Raw genomic sequence first — 21,101 nt, forward strand, 5'->3', positions numbered from 1 at the left:
CTTTACCGCAAACGCTACCGGAGAGAAGGGTTCTGCAACATGTTTTTGTAAATGTGTTTCTCTCAGTCAGCACAGGCTCTTCCTGTGGAAAAGCTGAGTGAGGTTTCAATGCTTTTTTTTTTTCCTTCGTCGCGCCTGTGCCAGAGGGACACGCATTTCAAACAGACATCTATGCTGTTTAAATACTTATTATTTCATCTCTTGACCCCCGAGCACATTTTCTCCACTTTGACTTTACCCACATCTAAAAGCTTCTCGGAATAAAAGGTCAAAATAGCGACAATACAGGGGACAAAAAAGTGATGAAAAAGCAACAAAAATGTGACAACAGAAGTGGCAACAGTGCAAGGAAAAATCTTATATCAGTTAGCTGGCCTATAGTCTGTGAGTCTCCAGTCGAGAAGCTTTTAGATTTGGGTAAAGCTGAACTGGAGAAAATGTGCTGTCGGTTAAGGCGGGGGTTAAGAGGTTAAATAGGATTTGGTGATAGTTGCAAACACATCTTCCTCATTAGGTAAAACCAAATCGATCTAATTTTTACTTTCTCGTCTTCCAGAATAACGCGTTGCAAATCGTTTCTCTCGCTTTAAGCCCCTCGCTCCCCATCAAAACAAACTCCGATGCCTCTCCACGGGCTTGTGGATATAGACACTGTGTTGTTGTTTTTAGGAGGATGAGTCAACTGTGCTAGAGACCAAAGCCTTTCATGGGAAGAAAGACTCATTCATTTAATGGTAAGTATTACAAATAATATTGGAAACTGGATGAACAGTGACAGGATGTACTAAGCTTTTGACAGAGAGATTACACCACACTAGGCAGAGGTGTCCTCAAGTTTCCTCATCCTCCGATCATCGAATCGAGGTCGTCTGTGCATTCGTCAACCTGCTCTCTGCTTTCACACCCCTATGGTATTTAATTGGGAAAAAAACCCTTGTAAATGTCTCATCATATCAGTCACCAAAGAGCCATTTGTAGCTGGTTCCTGTTATGTTATCACTCAAAAAAAAAAGAAAAAAAGGGGGCATCAATGAACTGATTTCGTCATCGCCTTTGTTGACAATGACAACACTGACCAGAGTAGAATTTTTATTAACAGAATAGAAATGTGTATGATTGATAGTCCATCCATCCAACCAACCATCCATCCAACCATCCATCCATCCATCCACCCAACCATCCATCCATCCATCCATCCATCCATCCATCCATCCATCCATCCATCCATCCATCCTCTTCCACTATATGTGGTCTCAGCAGAGATGCCCAGATTCCCGATCCACACACACCTCCCCTAGCTGTTCTGGGGGGACCCCGAGGCGACACCAGGCCAGCTCGGAGACATAGTCCCTCCAGCGTGTTCTGGACCTTCCACGAGGCCTCGTCCCAATAGGACATGCCTGGCTCCTTTCGACGTGAAGGAGCAGCGACTCTACTCCGAGCTCCTCCCGGGTAACTGAGCACCTCACCCGATATCGAAGGGTACGCCCAGCCACCCTGCGGAGGAAGCTCATTTCCGCCGCTCAACATAAATATAATAAATAAAAAATGAGACATGAGACTTTGGACTGAACTCTCTTTGAACTGATTGTAAGTCAGGGCTTTAAAACACGACCAATCAAAAGACAGCCAACATACTAACCGTGGATTATCCATTCATTTATCCATCCATTATCTTCCGCTTTAACTTTTGACCTCGAGCGCACGTTATATTGGATTTACAATTCGTAATCAGAAGGGTTTGTTTTGTTTTGTTTTTTTCCCCTTTAATCACTACCTTACACTTTGTAGGTAAGAAAATGCAATATTGACCTAAAACAGCTGAAACAAACACTGGGGAAGATCCGAAGATCACTCAAAGATGCGCTGTAGCGGCTCGAAACACAACTCCTGTCTGTTTTTTATGAAACAGTCAGTTTTACTTGAATGAAACGTGAGCAAATGCTTTAAATGAATCAGATTAAAAGGACAAAAGAAGATAAATGCTTAGACATGCACTGCACACATCTGGAGGTTTGGGACACGACCCAAAGCAGGAAGACGTTATAAGATCACACGTCCATCTCCGGCTCTCATGGCCCCTGCGACCCTTGAGACCCCTGTGACCCCTGAGACCCCTGTGACCCCTGAGATCCGACATCAGCGCAGCAGAGGCGGAAGTGTCCCGCAGCGGAGGGAAAGTTTACGGTCCCCGGCATCGCCAACGCTCTCAGGGAACACCACCACGACAGACGAGAGACTGATTCAAATGCCCTGCCATTATTTGACTCCCGTGTGTCAGAGTGTGCTCCTGTTTATGTCACTTCAATGACCGAGTATTTTATTTCAAGTCAAATCAATGCCCTGTACGCTGCCGTCATCAGCTCTGACAGGTTTACAGAAGCCACAGAAGCGAAAGTTGAACTCAATTGCGAAACCCGTCCTTTTAATCCCCCGCTTCTCCTGAACTGGCTTTTCTGGAAGCGCTTCGACAACGATGACGACTGTGGCCCGAACAAACAACCGAGAGAGAGAGAATCTGTGTCATAGAGAAGTCACCTGTTTTAACCTGTCGAAGCCAATACATGAGGAAACTGTGGGGAAAGCTGCTCATGCTTCAAATCACAACACTCATGCCCAAGTAAGAGATCTGCTAGTACAGGGGTCAATTCTCTGCCTGAATAACATGCTATAGGGTAGCTGTGTTGCTATTTTTTCCCCCAGTTATTCCCATTAACCTCGCAATGTTACCAGTGAGGGGTGACAGTAGGGCAGGGCGATATGGACTAAGATTTATATCACTGTTTTGACGTCATGATAACACTGTATTTGGCGACCCAAAATATGGGGTAAATTAATAACTAATTTAAAGTTATTTCATTATTTTGTAAATGGCTTTAATAAGAACAACAACATGACATATTAGATACAGACGGCATCTGTCGAAATGCCCATATATGGTCATGTTAAAAGCTGCCAGAGGGGGAAAACCACCACTACTTTAAAGCAGAACTAAGTAACTCGTTTACCTTAATAAATCCTTTTTGTTGTCCTTCTGGGGGTTAATACAGGTGTTAATGGGATGATTGGGGGGGCTTTCATCTCCCCCTGGTGCCATAAAACCACACTTGCAGCTTTCCCTTCTCCGACCCGGGAGCACCAATGCACACTAATGGAAAACATCTCCCTCGCTGTTCTCAGTTGTCGACAAAGAGATTTACGACATGGTACAGGTAAGTCCAGACTGGATTCTGTCTGCAGCTTTCGTTTTGTTGATGAACATTTTGCAAAACGTTGTTATTTGGTTTATCCCCATCAGAAGAAGCTAACAAGCTAACGGGCAAAGCTAACTGTGGGCAAACGCCACTTTAGCCGCGTTTACAAGCAATATCTCCAGTGTATATTTGGGTTGTGGCACAATGTACAATAACCCTCTCTCCCTTTGTCTTTTCTCAGCATAGTATTTATTTACTCTCACGGACAATTAATGAGTAAAATATATGCAATATGCCACGACACCTGCAGTGGCACTTGTGGCCTCTGGGGGCAAAAGTTACGTGGTTCTCCTTTAACATATGCTGAATTTTTGATATATTTTTCTACTAAATAAAGATACAGACACATGGAAAGTAGCAAAGTGGTTCAACAGCCCATAAATACATAAAAAACAGACAATGCTAACCAGGAATCTATGCTAGCTTCATGCTAGGTATGCAAACATTAGCAAAGCGATTTCTTCAGCTCCTGCTCCTAATGGTGCGTTCCAGGCACCTGGTAGCTGGTAAATTTCCCACCTCCCACTTGGAAAAATGCCTCGGAACGCTGCTCGAACTGGTAATTACAACTTGCAAAAGACTGCTACGAGTTCAAATATGAGATGCAGATAGTAATGGCGCCCCCCAGTGGAGGAGCAACTCATGATAAAACTAACAAAACCGCTGCATCAGTGACGTGAACGTTACTTTTGGTCACAGCTTTCAACATAATGTTATGTCGTATGTTTTTAATTATATCTGGTTTGGAGAAACGGTCATATAACGTTAGCATCGTATGAGCTAGCTGTCATAGCATTAGCCGTTTTGTCTCCAGATGCTCCAGTCCCATGATAACTGATAGGAGAAAAGGGGCGAGCACAATTTATGGCGGCGCCCACGCGAACTTCTGGAATAAGCTCCATGGATGCGGCTACTGTCGGACATTGACGCTGCACCGTGTTCAATGTCAAATTAACATGACTAACTGTACAATACTGTATATATAATTTCCTTTGCCAACCAAGGCAGACTGGAGAATTACTAGAACTAATTATAACATTTACATAATTTGGCAGTCAAGTTTATAGTTAGAAATAAAAAGTCACAGCAAAAACAAAAATTACAGCAGTACTAAGCAACTCTTGCCCCTAGAGGCCATAAGCGCAACTGCAGGTGTCGTTGCGATTTTTATTTTAACTTATTAATTGTCTTGGAGAGTAAATACTACGCTGACAGAAAAGGCGAAGGGAGAGAGGGATATTGTATAAGGTTTATCTTATCTTATCTTACATCCAATTATACAATGGAAATATTTTTTTTCACTTAAACATGACTGTAAATACTGTTTAAATACTGTGACGCTAGCCCGCAGTTAGCTTTGCCCGTTAGCATGCTAGCTTGTGTATTAGTTGCAAACATGGTTTTCTGGCACCAGGGGGAGATGAAAGACCCCCCAATCATCCCATAAACACGTGTACTACCCCCACAGGGACTACGGGAAGGATTATTAAGGTAAACACGTTACTTAGCACTGCTTTAAAAAGTCAGAAAAACCTCTCTAAGACTTTTTTATTGTGTATTAATTGGCAGATTTTTAAAGATATTTCAGTCTTTTCTCCAGTGTAATTGCAATACTTATGTGAACATTTGCATAAGAAGGATTTCGATCAGGCTCCTGTCTCTCGTCTGAAGGGCATAAAGAGCTTTTAGGGCTGTACCAGTGTGGGTATACTTGAAAGGCGCCTCAACACATTGTGGTTCAGTCTGATTCAGGGCTGAGTGAATCTACGGAGGCTTTGATCGGGCGACGGAAGAGAGCGGTCGGGACAGCTGTCTACAAACAGAGACGTGAGAAGATTGGCCTGTCGATCACAAAAGGTAGAAGCAACAAGCAACAAGTCCGGTTTCTAAGCTCACGGAAATGCAAGGTGCCGCTGTCGGATTCGCTCGAAAACCAGTGAGTGCGTTTGTGCTGTTGTACCCCGCAGCCCGTGAACGATTGTGAGGCGAAAGCCATTGTTTTTCTTCTAATCGGAGAGACACACAGCAACTTAAAGTGAAACGCCGCCGGAGAATAGGGCAAAAATCAGATCATTTCATCACTGATATTAAAAATGGGTGGAAAAATGGGCTGCAAGTTTTCGGCTCCTTACATAGTGTTGACATGGTTTAGTCCTGGTTTAGTCCTGGTTCAGTCTGTATTATTGAGTCTATGGGTGTATTCAGACCTGCACTGTTTGGTCCATTTTAAACGGATCAGGGTTCGTTTTGAACGCTGGTCCGGATTTTTTTATTCAGGTGTGAATACAACAAACGAATCCTGGTGCGGATCAAAGAACCGGACCGAGACCCACTTGTTCAGGTGGTCTCGGTCCGGCTTCCAAACGGACTCTGGTCCAGTTTGCTCCAGGTGTGAATATAAACCACTGTTGATCCGAAACAACTGCGGGATACATGCGCCTTTTTGGGCTTAACAAGCCACCGTAGCGAGGCACCGTGAGAAAAGTTATCCCTTCGCGGCTGCTCACGCTAATACTGGATGGATGCTACAAACAATGAGCCGTTGGCAGACCTGGAGCCTCCTGGATATTTGGGCAGATGCACTAACCCAACTGCGTTCGTGTTTAGCGAGAAAATGAAGCAGACTAGCTTCGAGCGTCTCCTGAACAGCCGCGGTCGTCGCAGCGCGGTGTCAAAGTAGAAAAAACTTCGCCAAACTTAAATGAAAGTACGAGACGCATTAAAGAAAAGTGGAGGAACAAGACCAACAGTTTGTCCCGTGGACATAATGGAAACAAACAGCTCAGACGACCCTTCATCCACACAAAACTCCTCTTCCTCCAGCTGCTCCGGTGAAGCTGAGGTTAAAGGTCAGTGGTTTAGCCTCTCACGTTTCTTTTATTATCATAGTAAGCGTCAAATTTTCATTTTGATTTCATTTGTTGTGGTCCTTGGTGTCCAATGGGAGCCTCGATCGTCACACACGTGTTTACAAAATATAGTTCTCTTGCAAAAAGTACAGTCTGAATACGAACTGCACCAAACGAAAAAAAAAAAGTTTGCTTCTGACCCTTGGTTTAGTTCTGGTAAATCCAGGGGAATCCGCATTTCGTTTAATTTTTAGTTTGGTCCTGGGTTTTGACCTTGATGTCAGTCTATGCTGGTTTAGTACAGCTTTAGTCCAGATTCAGACTGTGATATTGTCCGTTTAGCTTTCTCCTAGTTTAGTTCTGGCTTAATCATGACAATAGAAGCAGTAAGTGGAGAAAAGTGTCAGCGTTTGAGCTCAGACCTGCGTTAAAGAGACGATGCAAGTTGGTCATTTTATACTCACTACTGCCACCTCGGGTCTTACACGTAACTGCAGCTTCTATATTAAGCTCGTGCGTGACGGCGCTTCAGACCCGAAGTAACAGCTTTTTGAGTGACAGTGCAGGATTTTAGAGGCAGTTGTGGTGAACAGGTCTGAGCTCATTCTACACATGAGGACATGACTGGAACATGTAGGGGGAGGAAAACACTTAGTTTTAACATTTTTAAACTCCACATAGTCACTTTAAGCATTAAAAAAAACCCTCAATGAATCACGATATGACGATGTAATCAAAAACGCAGACTGTCATGGAGATCAGATTACAATTATTTTTTTTAGAATCATACATCACAGCCATACATCTCGTGGCCTTACACATGGATATTTAATGTGTCAATATTTATGAATGCATAAGCGCGGGAAAACCGGGAGTGCCGTGATATTGTTGTTATCTCCTGTTGACATCTCCGGCTCACTATGACAACAAAACCTGACCAAAACAAGCATCACAATGGCAAATTGTATGTTTTCACCTGCCGTGTCTCGCCTTAAAAATGGCCAGAATGACCCGTTATGAACGTTGATCTGCAAACGGCTCTGCGCACAAAGTCAAGGGCTATAATCTCCTAAGGCTGACGATGAATAAGGGAATTACTCGTAATGATTTATTTCTGACTGACCCGACCAGTTCAACCGTCTGTCGGAAAAAAAACCTCTGTCTCAATGGCTTTAGTTTAGCCACGTGTTTGTTTTGCATCCAATGTTCTCTACTTCTTCTTTCCCTCTCTCTTTCTCACTCTCTCCATTCTCTCTCTTTCTTCCTCCCCCATTCTCTTTCCCTCAAGTTCTCTCTCTCTCTTCATTCCCACTCTCTCTCTTTCCCTCAAGTTGGCACTCTCTTCTTTCTTTCTCTTTGTCTCTCCCCTCCCACTCCCTTTCTCCCCTCCACCCAGTTCTTTCTCTTTCCTTTCTTTCGCTCTTTCTCCATCTCTGTCTCCCCTCCCTTTCTTTCTCTCTCTCTTCCCCCTTTCCTCTCCCTTGTTTCATTATCTCTCACTTCCAACTCTTTCCCTAGCCCGGTCTCCTCTCTCTCTCTCTCTCTCTCCATCTCTTCTGCCTCTCTTTCTCTCGCCTCCCCCTTCCTCTCCCTCTCTCCTCCCACTCCTCTCTCCTTCCTGTCCAGTTTGCGTGGGTTGTTTTTGAATCACTGACAACAGCAGAAGTGCGAGAGTGTCACAGTGTTTTTGAGACACAATAAGAAGAAGAACGCTCTGCCGCAGTAACCGCTCCACTACAGGCGTAAAATTAGCATGTGTGGCATTAGAGCTACGTGTTAAGATTTACATATTTCATGTAGCGTGTTCCATAAGGGACGGCACACGTGTCCCTGTGTGCATACATCCGCGCAGCACTTCAAAATGTAACGGAATAGAGGCGTCCTGGTTTAGTCCTACTTTAATAACCCCTGAACACCCACTGGAACAGAGCACATTTTTGGCTTCTTGAAAAAAAGTGTGTGATGAAGACGCAACGAAAACGCAGCAAAAACGCGTCGAAAATGCACCCTGAATGCCACAGAAAGAGCAACAAAAAGCAACAAAAGGAACAAAAAAGTGACTAGATCATCTTTGCAAGGAAAGACTCGGCTTTGCGTCTCGAATGAACTCCGACAAGTTGTAGCATAGCCTAGTAGCGTTTGTTAGTATGGCACTAACAACAGCCTGGAGTCAGTGTACTGAAAACGCTTCCAAATTTCAGGCTGATAAAAAACCCTGGTGTGGTTAAAAATATTTCACCTCCCCCAGTGTGGTCACATGGGTCATTAGAATGAAGTCCCATTAGAATCAATGCTCCCAAATGTCTCTTGGAGTCGCCCCTGGCCACCAGGAGGTGGTATTACAGCAATGTCAGCTCCCCGCCCTAAGGACCACACAGAAGCTCCTGACCCACTGGTATCGTAAAATTGTTTTCCCCTTGACTGTTTTCAAACATGACCATATATAGGCCGTCTGTATCTATGGCACATGAATGCAGCCAATAGATACAGACGCCATCTCTGGAATCGTCCATATATGGTCATGTTTGAAAACAGTTAAGGGGGAAAAACAATTACAAATCTAATCTAATCTAAACAATCAAACTTTTCTCTAATTATTCAAAAAATACTTTAACAAATGCTGAATTATGGGTGAGGCCACGCCCCCCTTCTATGACGCGATGCTGTCTGTATCCATATAGTTCGGGAAGGTGATGTCATATTGCTAAGCATCATGGGATTAGCAGCAATTATAAATTAATGATTTTAAAAGCTAAAAGTTATTGTTCACATTAAAACACTTGGACAGCACAGTGAGTTAGATGTATTTACCAGCAGTAACTCAGCAGCTAACGGAGCTGTTCCACCGCCTTTTCTCTCCACTTTTTATACTGTTTTTAGCTAATGTTAGTCTAATGTTTAACCATTTTCTGGAGAAATATAAACTTATTTATCATATACAAATAAAGTCAAGTCTACATTGGGTCCATTTATTCAGAGCAGACTGTTCAGTAGAAGCAAAAAAAAGGCAGTTGTAGCTAGCATTAGCATTACAATGCTAACATGAAGTATCATGATGCTGATCCGCTATTTATATATTTATAGGCTGTTGAGCCACTTTGCTCCTCTCCATGGCTGTATCTTGTATCTTGTATCTTTATTTCGTAGAAAACTATATTCATAATTCAGCATTTGTTAAAGTTGTTTGTGAATAATTAGAGAAAGTTCTGATTTTTTTTTTTTTTTAGAGATAGATTTACCTCTCAGTTTGTCAATAATATCACCAAATATCATCATGATATTTCTCTTTCATATCGTGATCTGAATTGTCATCTTCAGGGCACACTCAGCAGTTCTAGTCTCAATTTTCCTCATTTTGTTCCATTTCAGTCTTGTTTTTGGCCTGAATCCGTATCACAAATCCTTGTTTTGACACAATTTGATGAAAAAAACCCCAAAAGCTAATGATTTTCTGTTTCTTCATGGAACGTGGTGTGTCTAAATGAAGAACATGTCCCATCTAATGTGAAAGGCGCTCGCACATGTGTAATACTCCTTGCTTCTACGCCGGGCAGTCATGCACGTTTAGCTCTGACATGTGGAGACGGCGGGTCACATGACGCCTCTGATCACGTGACCCTCCTCCAGCTGTAGAGGGGAGTGTGTCCTCTGCACGTGAGCTCCATCTGATAAACTGGATTAGAATCCGAGCCCCGGCCACAGCGGCCTGGATTATAAACGACATGCAGGCAGATTCACGGTGCGCCGTGCCTTTTCAACAGCAGGTGGGAACAGAGATCTCTCACACAGCGGTCCATGCTGACACTTTTAGCCAGTTTTTAGCCACGTCAGAGGATAAAAAAGACCAAACTCACACTTTACGATGCTCATTTTGGCCCTTTTCCCCACACTTATTCATTCACAAGTACTGGCATGTTCAGTACCCGTGTGTGACAGGGAAAAGCGACCGAGATGACGCTGGAATCCAAACATGGTCATTTCCTTTCTGGGAGACAGCGGCGGCGTGTGAAGACGTTACTAAGCTTTAGGGGCCTGACGCAACAACAGCTTGAAGACGCAGGTTTTCATCTGCAAGGTTTAGTTTGAAGCTCTCTCCTCGTGCCGTACCACACGTCCGCTCTCTCAGACTTTGAACTGCCTTTTTTTTCTCCACACCGCGGACATGAAAGGCCCGGCTCTTTGTCCTCTCCCTCTCGCCCAATAACGGGGGAAATGGTGATCATTATAGAGAATGCATCTCGGAAATTAGACTAAAGAGTGGTGGAAACTAAGAGCGTAGATGTTTTCCTCAAAAGATACTTCAGGTTTCTCAAACACTATGGAACTTTCCTCTCCGTTAACCATCGCACTCGCTCTTTGCTCGGTCTTAAATATTAATGGCGGCGACGGGGGGCCGACGTGTCCCCTTGCTCTGTCCTTCTGCACGCGTTTCATCCCGCAGTTCCAAAAGGTCGACGAAGGGCCACATTAGCACTACAGACGCAGCCCGATACTGTACGACTGCTGCACACTGGTCGATGGCTGTGCAGATTTACGAAATACCAAGACCTGTCCATGCCATGTCTGCTTTACTTTACTCTTTTGGACCTTTTATACCGAGGAACCACCGTGAGCTGCACGTACAGCAGTTGAATATCTCAAAGTTTGGTTGCAGCCGTCTGCCGGGGGGGGGGTAATTAAACATGCCATAAACACAATACGAACAACAACTAAAAACAATTATCCAGACAGGTCCATAGAGTAGATTCTCACTGCTTATTACAGTTCAGCAGAAGCAGAGGTGGGTAGTTACATTTACTCTTTTACTATGTATTTCTTACTTAGTTGAATTATTACTTCTTCATATTGATTTCTTTTTATATGTTTTTATAGTATTTTCTTCCACATACAAGACCGCTCAAAAATTTGGGGTCTCTTAAAATGTCCTTATTTTTTTTATTTTTTATTAAAGATAACTTAATCAGAGGTAGAGTCCAGACGTTGTTAAAGGGATGTTTCAGGATTATTGACATAGGGCCCCATTTCCTAGTTATTCAGAGTGTTGCTGATTTCTGGAGATATTTATTTTTGTAATTCATGCAGCTCGTATGTTTGAAGAGTTTCGTGGCGCTAGGCTAGTGCAAGGCTAGTGCATTTCTATGGTATCAGCTAGCCTGCATTAAAAACAGTCTTACCCGCTCCACAGTGCACCTGAGGCAAATCACTTATAACACCAGAATAACCATATAAATGTCTGTGTCGATAGAATCATTTTTACCATTTAAAATAACTTATATTTGAGCATCAGCTTCGTGGTTGTATAAAGCAACGCTCTGGATAACTAGGAAATGAGGCCATATGTCAAAAAATCTGAAATATCCCTTTAATGTTGTAAATGCCTATTCTAGGTGGAAATGGGTGATTTTTAATGGAATACCTGGATAGGTGTGCAGAGGTTCTACATTGTGTTTGCTAATCATGTTGAAGGGTACTCAAACAGTTACTTAATATTCCCAGTACTCAAGTAAAATGTTCTCCAAGTACTTTTTTACTCTTACTTGAGAAAATATTTTGACAACTCTACTCACCTCTGAGTAGAAGTGAATAAAGGTCATTTGGAGCTAAGGTTAGCATATGTAGCATGAAGCTAACATTAATAATATAATTAATATAATATAATTGTAAGCAGTGACAGTAATATACAGTAAAATATTTATGGACTGTTGAACCATGTTTCTGTATCTTTATGTAGTATAAAAATATATTCAAACATGACCATATATGGACAATTCCAATGATGCCGTCTATATCTATAGATACAGACGGCGTCTCTGGAATTGCCCATATATGGTCATGTTTGAAAACAGTTAAGGGGGAAAACAAATGAGAAAAAACTAAACTTTCTTTAATTATTCAAAAACTACTTTAACAAATGCTGAATTATGAATATAGTTTTCTACTAAATAAAGATACAAAGACATGGAGAGGAGCAAAGTGGTTCAACAGCCCATAAATACATACATAACGGAGAATGATGCTACATGTTAGCATCGGGCTAATGCTAACGGTTAGCTAGCGCTAGCTACAACTGCCATTTTTTCACTTCTACAGAACAATCTGCTGAGAGAAAATATCCATATGGGCCCGATTTACACTTGACTTTATTTGTATGTGATAAATAAGTTCATTTTCCACCAGAAAATGGCTAAAAAGCGTGAAAAATTGTGTTTCTCTAAAAATTCTATTTTCCACCTCGGCGAAGCCACGCCCCCTTCTATGACAAGATGCCGTCTGTATCTATCGGTTGTGTTCATGTGCCATCACAACATTCTAAAGAGCCCATAATTCAAAATTGAGGCAGTGTGCAGGTAAGAATTCCATGATAGTAACTATGGTAACCGTCACAATAGACACAGACGGCATCTCTGGAATCGCCCATATATGGTCATTTTTGAAAACAGTTAAAGGGGAAAACAATTTGGAAAAATGTAAATATTCTCTAATTATTCAAAAACAACAAACACTGAAATATGAATATAGTTTCTACTAAATAAAGATACAAAGACATGGGGAGGAGCAAAGTGGTTCAACTGCCCATAAATACATGAATAACGGAGAATGCTAACTTGATGCTACATGTTAGCATCGGGCTAATGCTAACGGTTAGCTAGCACTTGCTACAACTGCCGTTTTTTCACTTCTACTGAACAATCTGCTGTGAGAAAATATCCATATGGGCCCGATTTACACTTGACTTTATTTGTATGTGAAAAATAAGTTCATATTCCACCTGTGGAATGGCTAAAAAGAGTGAAAAATTGTGTTCCCCAAAAGATTCTATTTTCCCCCTCGGCAAAGCCACGCCCCCTTCTATGACGAGATGCCGTCTGTATCTATGCTGATTTTTGGTCCAGGCTTTTGACTAATATCTCTGTCGTTACTGGGACAATCTACAAGAAACAAGTTCAGTGTCTTCTCTGTCAGCACGTACAAACTAAGATCCAATTATTTTCTCATGAAGGTGCACAAAGTTGGTGGCCATAATTTAAAAACAAAACATTTGTGCGATTTGTTGGTCAGATGAACGCGGCAGGTTTGTGAATCCAATCACTTCCAAATAATGATCAAGTAAAAAACCTTTAGAACCATACTCTTTGGACATTTATTTAATGCAATTCTACAACGTGAAAGCAACCTATAGACTGTCATCTCCTAAACATATAAACGTAACCAACAGAACAGCGGCAGTTGGTCCGAGAGAGAATTCAATGCGCAAATATCTCTCTATATAAGACACAAACAAAGATAAATACTGGACCATGGAATAAATTGACCGGTTGCCCTTAGTAACAGTTCCTTACACCGTGGGAAGCACATACATGTCCATATATACGGGAGCAGCTGGCCAATAGGAGCGCGGCATTTCAGACAGTCAAAGTGACGCAGGCTGGACATAAAAATACCCTTTCAAATAATCGAAATGTGGTTATGAACAGCTACGGCAATTCCATTTCAGATTGTGTTTGTAGGCGCAAACTACAGGGTTAGCTATACACATTAGTGTATAACAATAGCTTTTGAGCTAAATGCTAACTCAAATTCAGCTAATTTTCTGCATTTTGTGGGGTCAGATACAAATCCAGTGGCCACTAAACATCATCATGATAAAGAAACAACAGAAATTATATAAATGGCATGAAACGGACAAAACATACATTGGGGTTTTCTAGTATGGATGCCGGGTAATAGAACTAACAAAATGTGCGCATTTGTGGGAACACGCTGAAATAGCTAAAGGCATTTCTATGATTTGTATATTCCGGGCCGTGACCCTTCTGCAAATCCCGGTAGGTAACTATAGTAATAGGCAGGAAGTGAACACCTGTGAGAGACGGATCCGGCTGGGATTAGGCACCTATTGTGCTGGGCTCAGACAGAGGGAGCAGTGAGGACGGCCCCATTACCTTTGACTGTTCTCACTCTATTCGAAGTCTTTTTCACCTATAGGTCACATTTAAATCCAACCGAGGGTCAATCTGCGGTCAATCTCAATTAGTGAAACGGTCCGCGCCTCCACAAAAGCTTTAAGATATCAATTTGAAACTATTGCTGTAGATTAATGACATAATTATGGGGGGGGGATAGAAATTACCTGTATTTTCTGTGGCTCCAGCTATTAGCCACATACGAGCTACATCAGACTGAAAACTCCAGTGTCTTTCACCACATTCGCACTCACAGATCTCTATTTAAGTGGATGAGGGATGTGTAAACTAGGTGTGAACTGTGTGTGATAACATGTGCATAATTAATTAGCTGCTAAATAGCACCCCATTTAGCTACGAACAGAGTGCGCTGTCCGTTTCTTTTTTTCTTTCACAAATTGCAGCATTTCACTGTACATTTCTTCTCTTCAAGACGAGAAAATAGATAGTTAGACAAACACACAATTCTTTCTATGTGACTCCTCAAAGTCCAAACTCCAAAGGCAAAGTTGACCCGTAATACTGTAGTGCCTGGATGTAACATTCGGATATGGGGTTGCTGCACCTGAACATCCTGAATGACCAGGTTATTGCATCAGTGGATTCCTTCTTCCCTGACAGCAGGGGCATATTCATAGTAAATAAGATCTCTTGGATTTAGTTGACACGTAAAGCGATTTACAGTAAGAAGACAGTGCCTTATGTGGCTCACATTGTGAAAGAGTGGTTCAGGGAGCGTGAGATGGATGGGCCGGCACAAAATCCAGATCTTAATCCCATTGAGAATCTTCGGGAGGTGCTGTAGAAACCATTGCTCATGCTCAGTGGTCACGCTCTCCCATCATCAACACAAGATCTTGGTGAAAAATTAATGCAACACTTTTGACGTGGCAGAAGCTTTTTGAAACAATGCCACAGTGAATGTGTAGTGCAATCAAAGCTAAATGTGTGCAACCAAATATTAAAGCAGGCCACCTTTGTTGAGGTAACTTTCTTTTCTGGCTCAGGCAGTGCACGTACGTGTGAGCAATAAATGTGCCGTGGCTTCCATGCCTTACCAGTTGACAGTCACTGATGTAAATGAATGGATAGCTCCAATCTTGTTTAACCTGAAATACTATGTCTCAGTCGTCCTCCAGGACGGACACAAGCCCAGACCTGCTCCGGAGAGAAGGTGCTAGATGAAAATGTGATCTAATGAAATCCCAAAGGAGTCCAGTTTGTCAGAATGACACGTCCCTCAGGCACAAGTCTGAGCAGCTCAGGGAACATTAGTTAGACTCAATGACCACCATGGGAATAACAGGAGAGAACAATGGAGTTCATAGATTTGATTAAATGACTTACACTAACAGATCATGACCTGGTTTCTGGAGTTCACAGATCAGTGAACTGATATTTATCATCTGATATAAATGATACCAGATTCAGTGGCAGCTGGTGACGTAAACTCTAGGTGGGGCTGTTGCACACCGTGTTGGTAAAACATTTTTATATGCATATACATATACATTTTATACTTAGAACACATTTGACCACACACCAGCAAATACCAACAGAACCAATGTTAAAGCCAACTCTCATTCAGAGCTCAGAGCATCAGGCGCAACTAGACGCAAGGTGAACGTTTTCACTAAGAACTGTGGTTAAAGAGCTGAGACTATTGCCTAACAACACATTTACCCCAAGCATGAGTCGTTAATGTCCTGCTTATAGTCAGCACCAGCACTAAAACTGGACAGATGTGAATCGTGGAATAAATAGTAAACCATTGGGCCCACCTCGAGCCTCTCTCGTCCTGACGTCGGTTAGCCTCTTTGAAACTCCACAAAGTCACTTCAGCTTCCCCACTTCCTTTTGTGTCGCATGCTTTAAGTCCTGTTGCAAAGAGTTGTGGCGTGTTTACATGCATGAGTCCCATGTACTGTCTCAATAATAATTTTTAAAAAATCTGTATAATCCACCGGTGTTGGCAGGTTTCTCTGGTGTTTTGAAATGCCGCGTGTGAGAGAATGTTACCAATGAAGAGCCTCTGCGTTGACCTCAGCCTGCTTTGCTGCTCTGTGATTGGCTCCAGGCCCACGGCTAATCCTTGACCAGTCACGACGTGTGTGTGTATGTGTATGTGCTGGAGGCGGGACCATGTGCGACTGCCACCATCACATCATTGTTAGTTTGTGTGTTCGCAGGACTAATAAAAACTAGTTCGCTTTCTGTTCTTTGTGGGAAAAATAAAAAAGACTACAATGAGTATACACACATTAATGACATTAGGCAATTAGTTACGCTATAACTAAAAATGACAAATACATTTTCTACTTTTCTCAAAAAATAACAGGAGAGGCTTGGCCCTACTAGCCCACCAATACCAGCCATCCCTGATCAGATTTTCTTTCTGAGTTGAAAAACACCGCAAAACTAGCGTAACAAAGAGAACATAATAAGAAAAAGTCACAGAAATTCTCCCTGAAGTAGAGAAATCCCAGTTTTTCGGGAGATAGTCGCGTGGTTAAGGCAGCTGCACATATGGTCGGACACTGCGTTGTGGGTTTGAGTCTCTGCTTTGATCATTTGCTGAATGTCACCCTCTTTTTAAATAGCACAGCCTGCGGTAACAGTGGCTGAGCTTGCACTCACACCTAACAGCAAGAAAGTCCCAGGTTTGATTCCCAGACTGGGTGCCATCTTCTTTTGTGTAGTTTGTGTGTGATCTCTCGCAAATATCGCAAAAAATCCTGCACACACTTCGCTCCTCTCCTTCCTGTCTCCACAAGTGTCAGTTCCCAGAGTGTGTCTGGGATCATGGGAAAGTCAACTAGCGCCGACTGATGTAAGTGAGACCTTCCTGTTCACTGGAAGAGTAGGGAGGCTGTGGGTTAAACTCCTGCTCTCTGCCCTGCCCAACATCAGTGTCAAAGAGAGTAAAAAATATTCCCACGTCATGTTTGAGACTCATCAACGCAGATTTGTTCAAGTTTCCTATAATTGTGTCCAAATTACACTGTACACTTGTTTTTACGTTCATTCATTCATTCATTCATTATGAAAGTTGGTCTCATGAAAGTGCTTTATTTGTATTAGCTGACCCAAGTGAAGTGAATAAGAGAGGTCCCAGGACTGGCCCCTGGGGAGCACCACAGGTCCAGACAAAATTGACTTGTCATTACTTTACAAAATTTGTCCTCTGCATTCGACCCATCCTTCAATGCCGTCCATTAAGAGCAGTGGGCGACTCCAGCGCAGCTCCCCTTGGTCCTACTTTGAGGCTAATGGGCAAAATCGCCTGGATGGAGGATTCCCCTCTTGTGCACGTACGGTGTATGAATGAGAGCGCAAATGGGTGTTTCAGCGCTTTGACCGTAATGTTGGCAGAAAAGCACTGCATAAATGTGAACATTTTACCATCCATCCATCCATCCATCCATCCATCCATCCATCCATCCATCCACCCAACCATCCATCCATCCATCCATCCAACCATCCATCCATCCATCCATCCATCCATCCACTATCCATCCATCCATCCATCCATCCATCCACTATCCATCCATCCATCCATCCATCAACTATCCATCCATCCATCCACTATCCATCCATCCATCCATCCATCCATCCACTCACCCATCCATCCATCCATCCATCCACTATCCATCCATCCATCCATCCACTATCCATCCATCCATCCATCCATCCATCCACTATCCATCCATCCATCCATCCATCCACTATCCATCCATCCATCCATCCATCCACTATCCATCCATCCATCCATCCATCCATCCACTATCCATCCATCCATCCATCCATCCATCCATCCATCCATCCATCCATCCATCCATCCACTCACCCATCCATCCATCCATCCATCCACTCACCCATCCATCCATCCATCCACCCACCCACCCACCCAACCATCCATCCATCCATCCATCCAACCATCCATCCATCCATCCATCCATCCATCCATCCATCCATCCATCCACTATCCATCCATCCATCCACTATCCATCCATCCATCCATCCATCCATCCATCCATCCATCCATCCATCCATCCATCCATCCATCCATCCATCCATCCACCCACCCACCCACCCACCCAACCATCCATCCATCCATCCATCCAACCATCCATCCATCCATCCATCCATCCATCCATCCATCCATCCACTTCCCTGGGTCGTGGGGGCAGATGCCCAAATCACATTGCACAAGCCCCTATGGCTCCTCCTGCAGGTGGTGGGTCCACAGAAGGACCTGTTGGTCTCTCATAAGGCGCTGCTGAACCGCTCTTTGTCTGACCCGTCACCAAGGACCTGTTTGCCCTGGGAGACCCTACCAGGGGCACGAAGCCCCCGACAACAGAGCCCCTAGGATCATTCGGGTGCTCAAACCCATCGACCACGTTAAGGAGGGGTGACCATTTAACACCATCCTTCTTTGATACAAACTCCTTTGCATCTACTGGAGAAGCTCCCTCAGACATTTTTCTGTTCACAGAGTTTATACAGGAAGAAGCAAGTCCAATTGCATGTGTTTTAATGCCCAAAGACTATATTTTAATGCCACACACGCAACAACAAAAAACCAATTCAGCGCACAAAGGAAAGACAATTGGACAATACTGACAACTTTTCAGCACAAAATGTGGTCAATCTCAGCCAAAAATGTGGTAGATCATCATTTTGAACTTTGGATTTTGGCAAACCTGTGTATCACGCAAACGCCGCAAAGCAACATAGAGAAAACCTAAGCCTTTTGCGGTAAGATTAGAGCAGTAATAGCAATTGCAATACGTTTTTCTTCTGACATAGACATATTGTGCAGCCGATCAGTCATATCCACTCAAACAAATCCACAAATCATGCAGCTCAAATCAATCACTTAGGAAAATGCGTGTGGATTTTGAGCCAGAACACCAAAAGCTGGTAAAACATGCAACAGATGCTTCCCGCGCTTGGCCGTGCTCCCGCTCCCCTCCTGACACAGAGGGCAGCCCTGACCTATATCCCCGCTCCCTGTAGGACCGGGCCAGGGCACGTGGACTGAAGAGTGGCCATAGGACAGCACGCTCCTCTAGTGAAGGGCCTGATTGCCATTTTCAGCGATTAGCAATCCTAAAGGCTAAAGAATTTGACCACCTCAAATGGTAAAGTGGGATTTGTTGAGCCATTCAGAGGGACAGACTTGAGAAAGTTGTCATTGTAACATGATTACACTGATGTTATGACAAATATTTCGCAGGACACCATTAAAGGTGCACTATGCAACTTTTTAAGTAAATCAGAAGTTCATATTAGTGCGTGTTTGAGCTTTCAGTGACCCGCCGGCTGTATGGGGGTTAGCCTGGCTTGATCCTGGTGGCTCCCATGATGCTTCAGGATACATTTTATTTCAGTTTTTTTTAGGATTTCTGGTAGGTTTTCGGAATAGATACAGACGGCATCTCATCATAGAAAGGGGCGTGGCCTCACCGAGGGGGAAAATAGAATCTTTTGGGAAACACAATTTTACACTCTTTTTAGCCATTCCACAGGTGGAATATGAACTTATTTATCACACAAATAAAGTCAAGTGTAAATCGGGCCCATATGGATATTTTCTCACAGCAGATTGTTCAGTAGAAGTGAAAAAACGGCAGTTGTAGCAAGTGCTAGCTAACCGTTAGCATTAGCCCGATGCTAACATAATAATAATAATGCATCGGTTTTATATAGCGCTTTTCTGGACACTCAAAGACGCTTCACATTGCATTATTCATTCAATCCATACTTGGTGGTGGTAAGCTACTATTGTAGCCACAGCTGCCCTGGGGTAGACTGACGGAAGCGAGGCAACCAGTCTGCGCCATCGGCCCCTCCGACCACCACCAACCACTCACTCACTCACTACATTCGCTAGGCTTCCTGGTGTTCCCAAACGGTCTCCCATCCAAGTACCGACCAGGCCCTTCCCTGCTTAGCTTCCAAGGTCTGACGGGATCGGGCAGAGCAAAGGCGGTATGGCCACGACATGTAGCATCATGTTAGCATTTTCCGTTTAAAAAAAAAATGTATTTATGGGCCATTTTGCTCCTCTCCATGTCTTTGTATCTTTATTTAATAGAAAACTATATTCATAATTCAGCATTTGTTAAAGTTGTTTTTGAATAATTAGAGAAAGTTTTTATTTTTTTCAAAATTGTTTTCCCCCTTAACTGTTTTCAAACATGACCATATATGGGCGATTCCAGAGATGGCGTCTGTATCTATGGGGTGTATATGTAACCATGGATACGGTTCAATCAGCAATGAAATCCTTTGCTCACCCCCCAAGCATCTGCTGGGTCACTGAAAGGTCAAATGCGAATTTTTATTTCATTTTTTTTTACATAAACAGTTGCAAAGTGCACCTTTAAAGACTGGAATATCTTATCATTTGAAGATGACACAGCAGCTAAAATGGTTGTGGTGTGGCAGTCAAAAATATACCCAAGAGGTGAATAACAACAGCTTACACTTTTTTTTATATTGCGCCTTACAAGGTGGGTGAGTGTCGTCACCGCTAGTGGCTATAACATTCAGGCCTAAACTGCATCTAAAGATACGACTCTAATGGTAAATGGTCTCAACTTATGCAGCGCTTTTCCACCTACATTAGGCACTCAAAGCGCTTTACAGCAAGGATCCACTCACCCATTCACACTCTCATTCACACACCAATGTACGCAGACACTGGGGGCAATGTGGGTGAAGTGTCTTGCCCAAGGACAAAACGACAATGTGCACTTTCAGGAGGTGGGATTCGAACCCCCGACCTTCCGATCATGAGACGACTCGCTCTACCATCTGCGCCACTGTCGCCCCACAAAGACTACGGTCAAAAGCCGAAGAATTTACTCAATTCGGCAGCATCTCCATGGAAACGACCCGGTGACGTCCCGCCCCCAGCAAAGCCATCCTCTAATTATGAGGGGGAAAGTTACGCAGTGTTGCTTTAATTCAGATAAGTCCAGCACATGGGAAAGGTCTGGTCTGGTGTGACAAAGGTGTTCTCA

The 21,101-nt window shown here is 43.2% G+C and overlaps 1 protein-coding gene across 1 annotated transcript in view; it reads right to left on the reverse strand.

The window, feature by feature from the left end:
* Nucleotides 1-21,101, reverse strand: part of LOC306982273 (arf-GAP with coiled-coil, ANK repeat and PH domain-containing protein 3-like) — a 92,655-nt gene that overhangs the window by 70,603 nt on the left and 951 nt on the right. The window lies entirely within an intron of this gene.

This window comes from Gobius niger, assembly GCF_951799975.1.
Source record: "Gobius niger genome assembly, chromosome: 24".
NCBI classification, from domain to species: domain Eukaryota; kingdom Metazoa; phylum Chordata; class Actinopteri; order Gobiiformes; family Gobiidae; genus Gobius; species Gobius niger.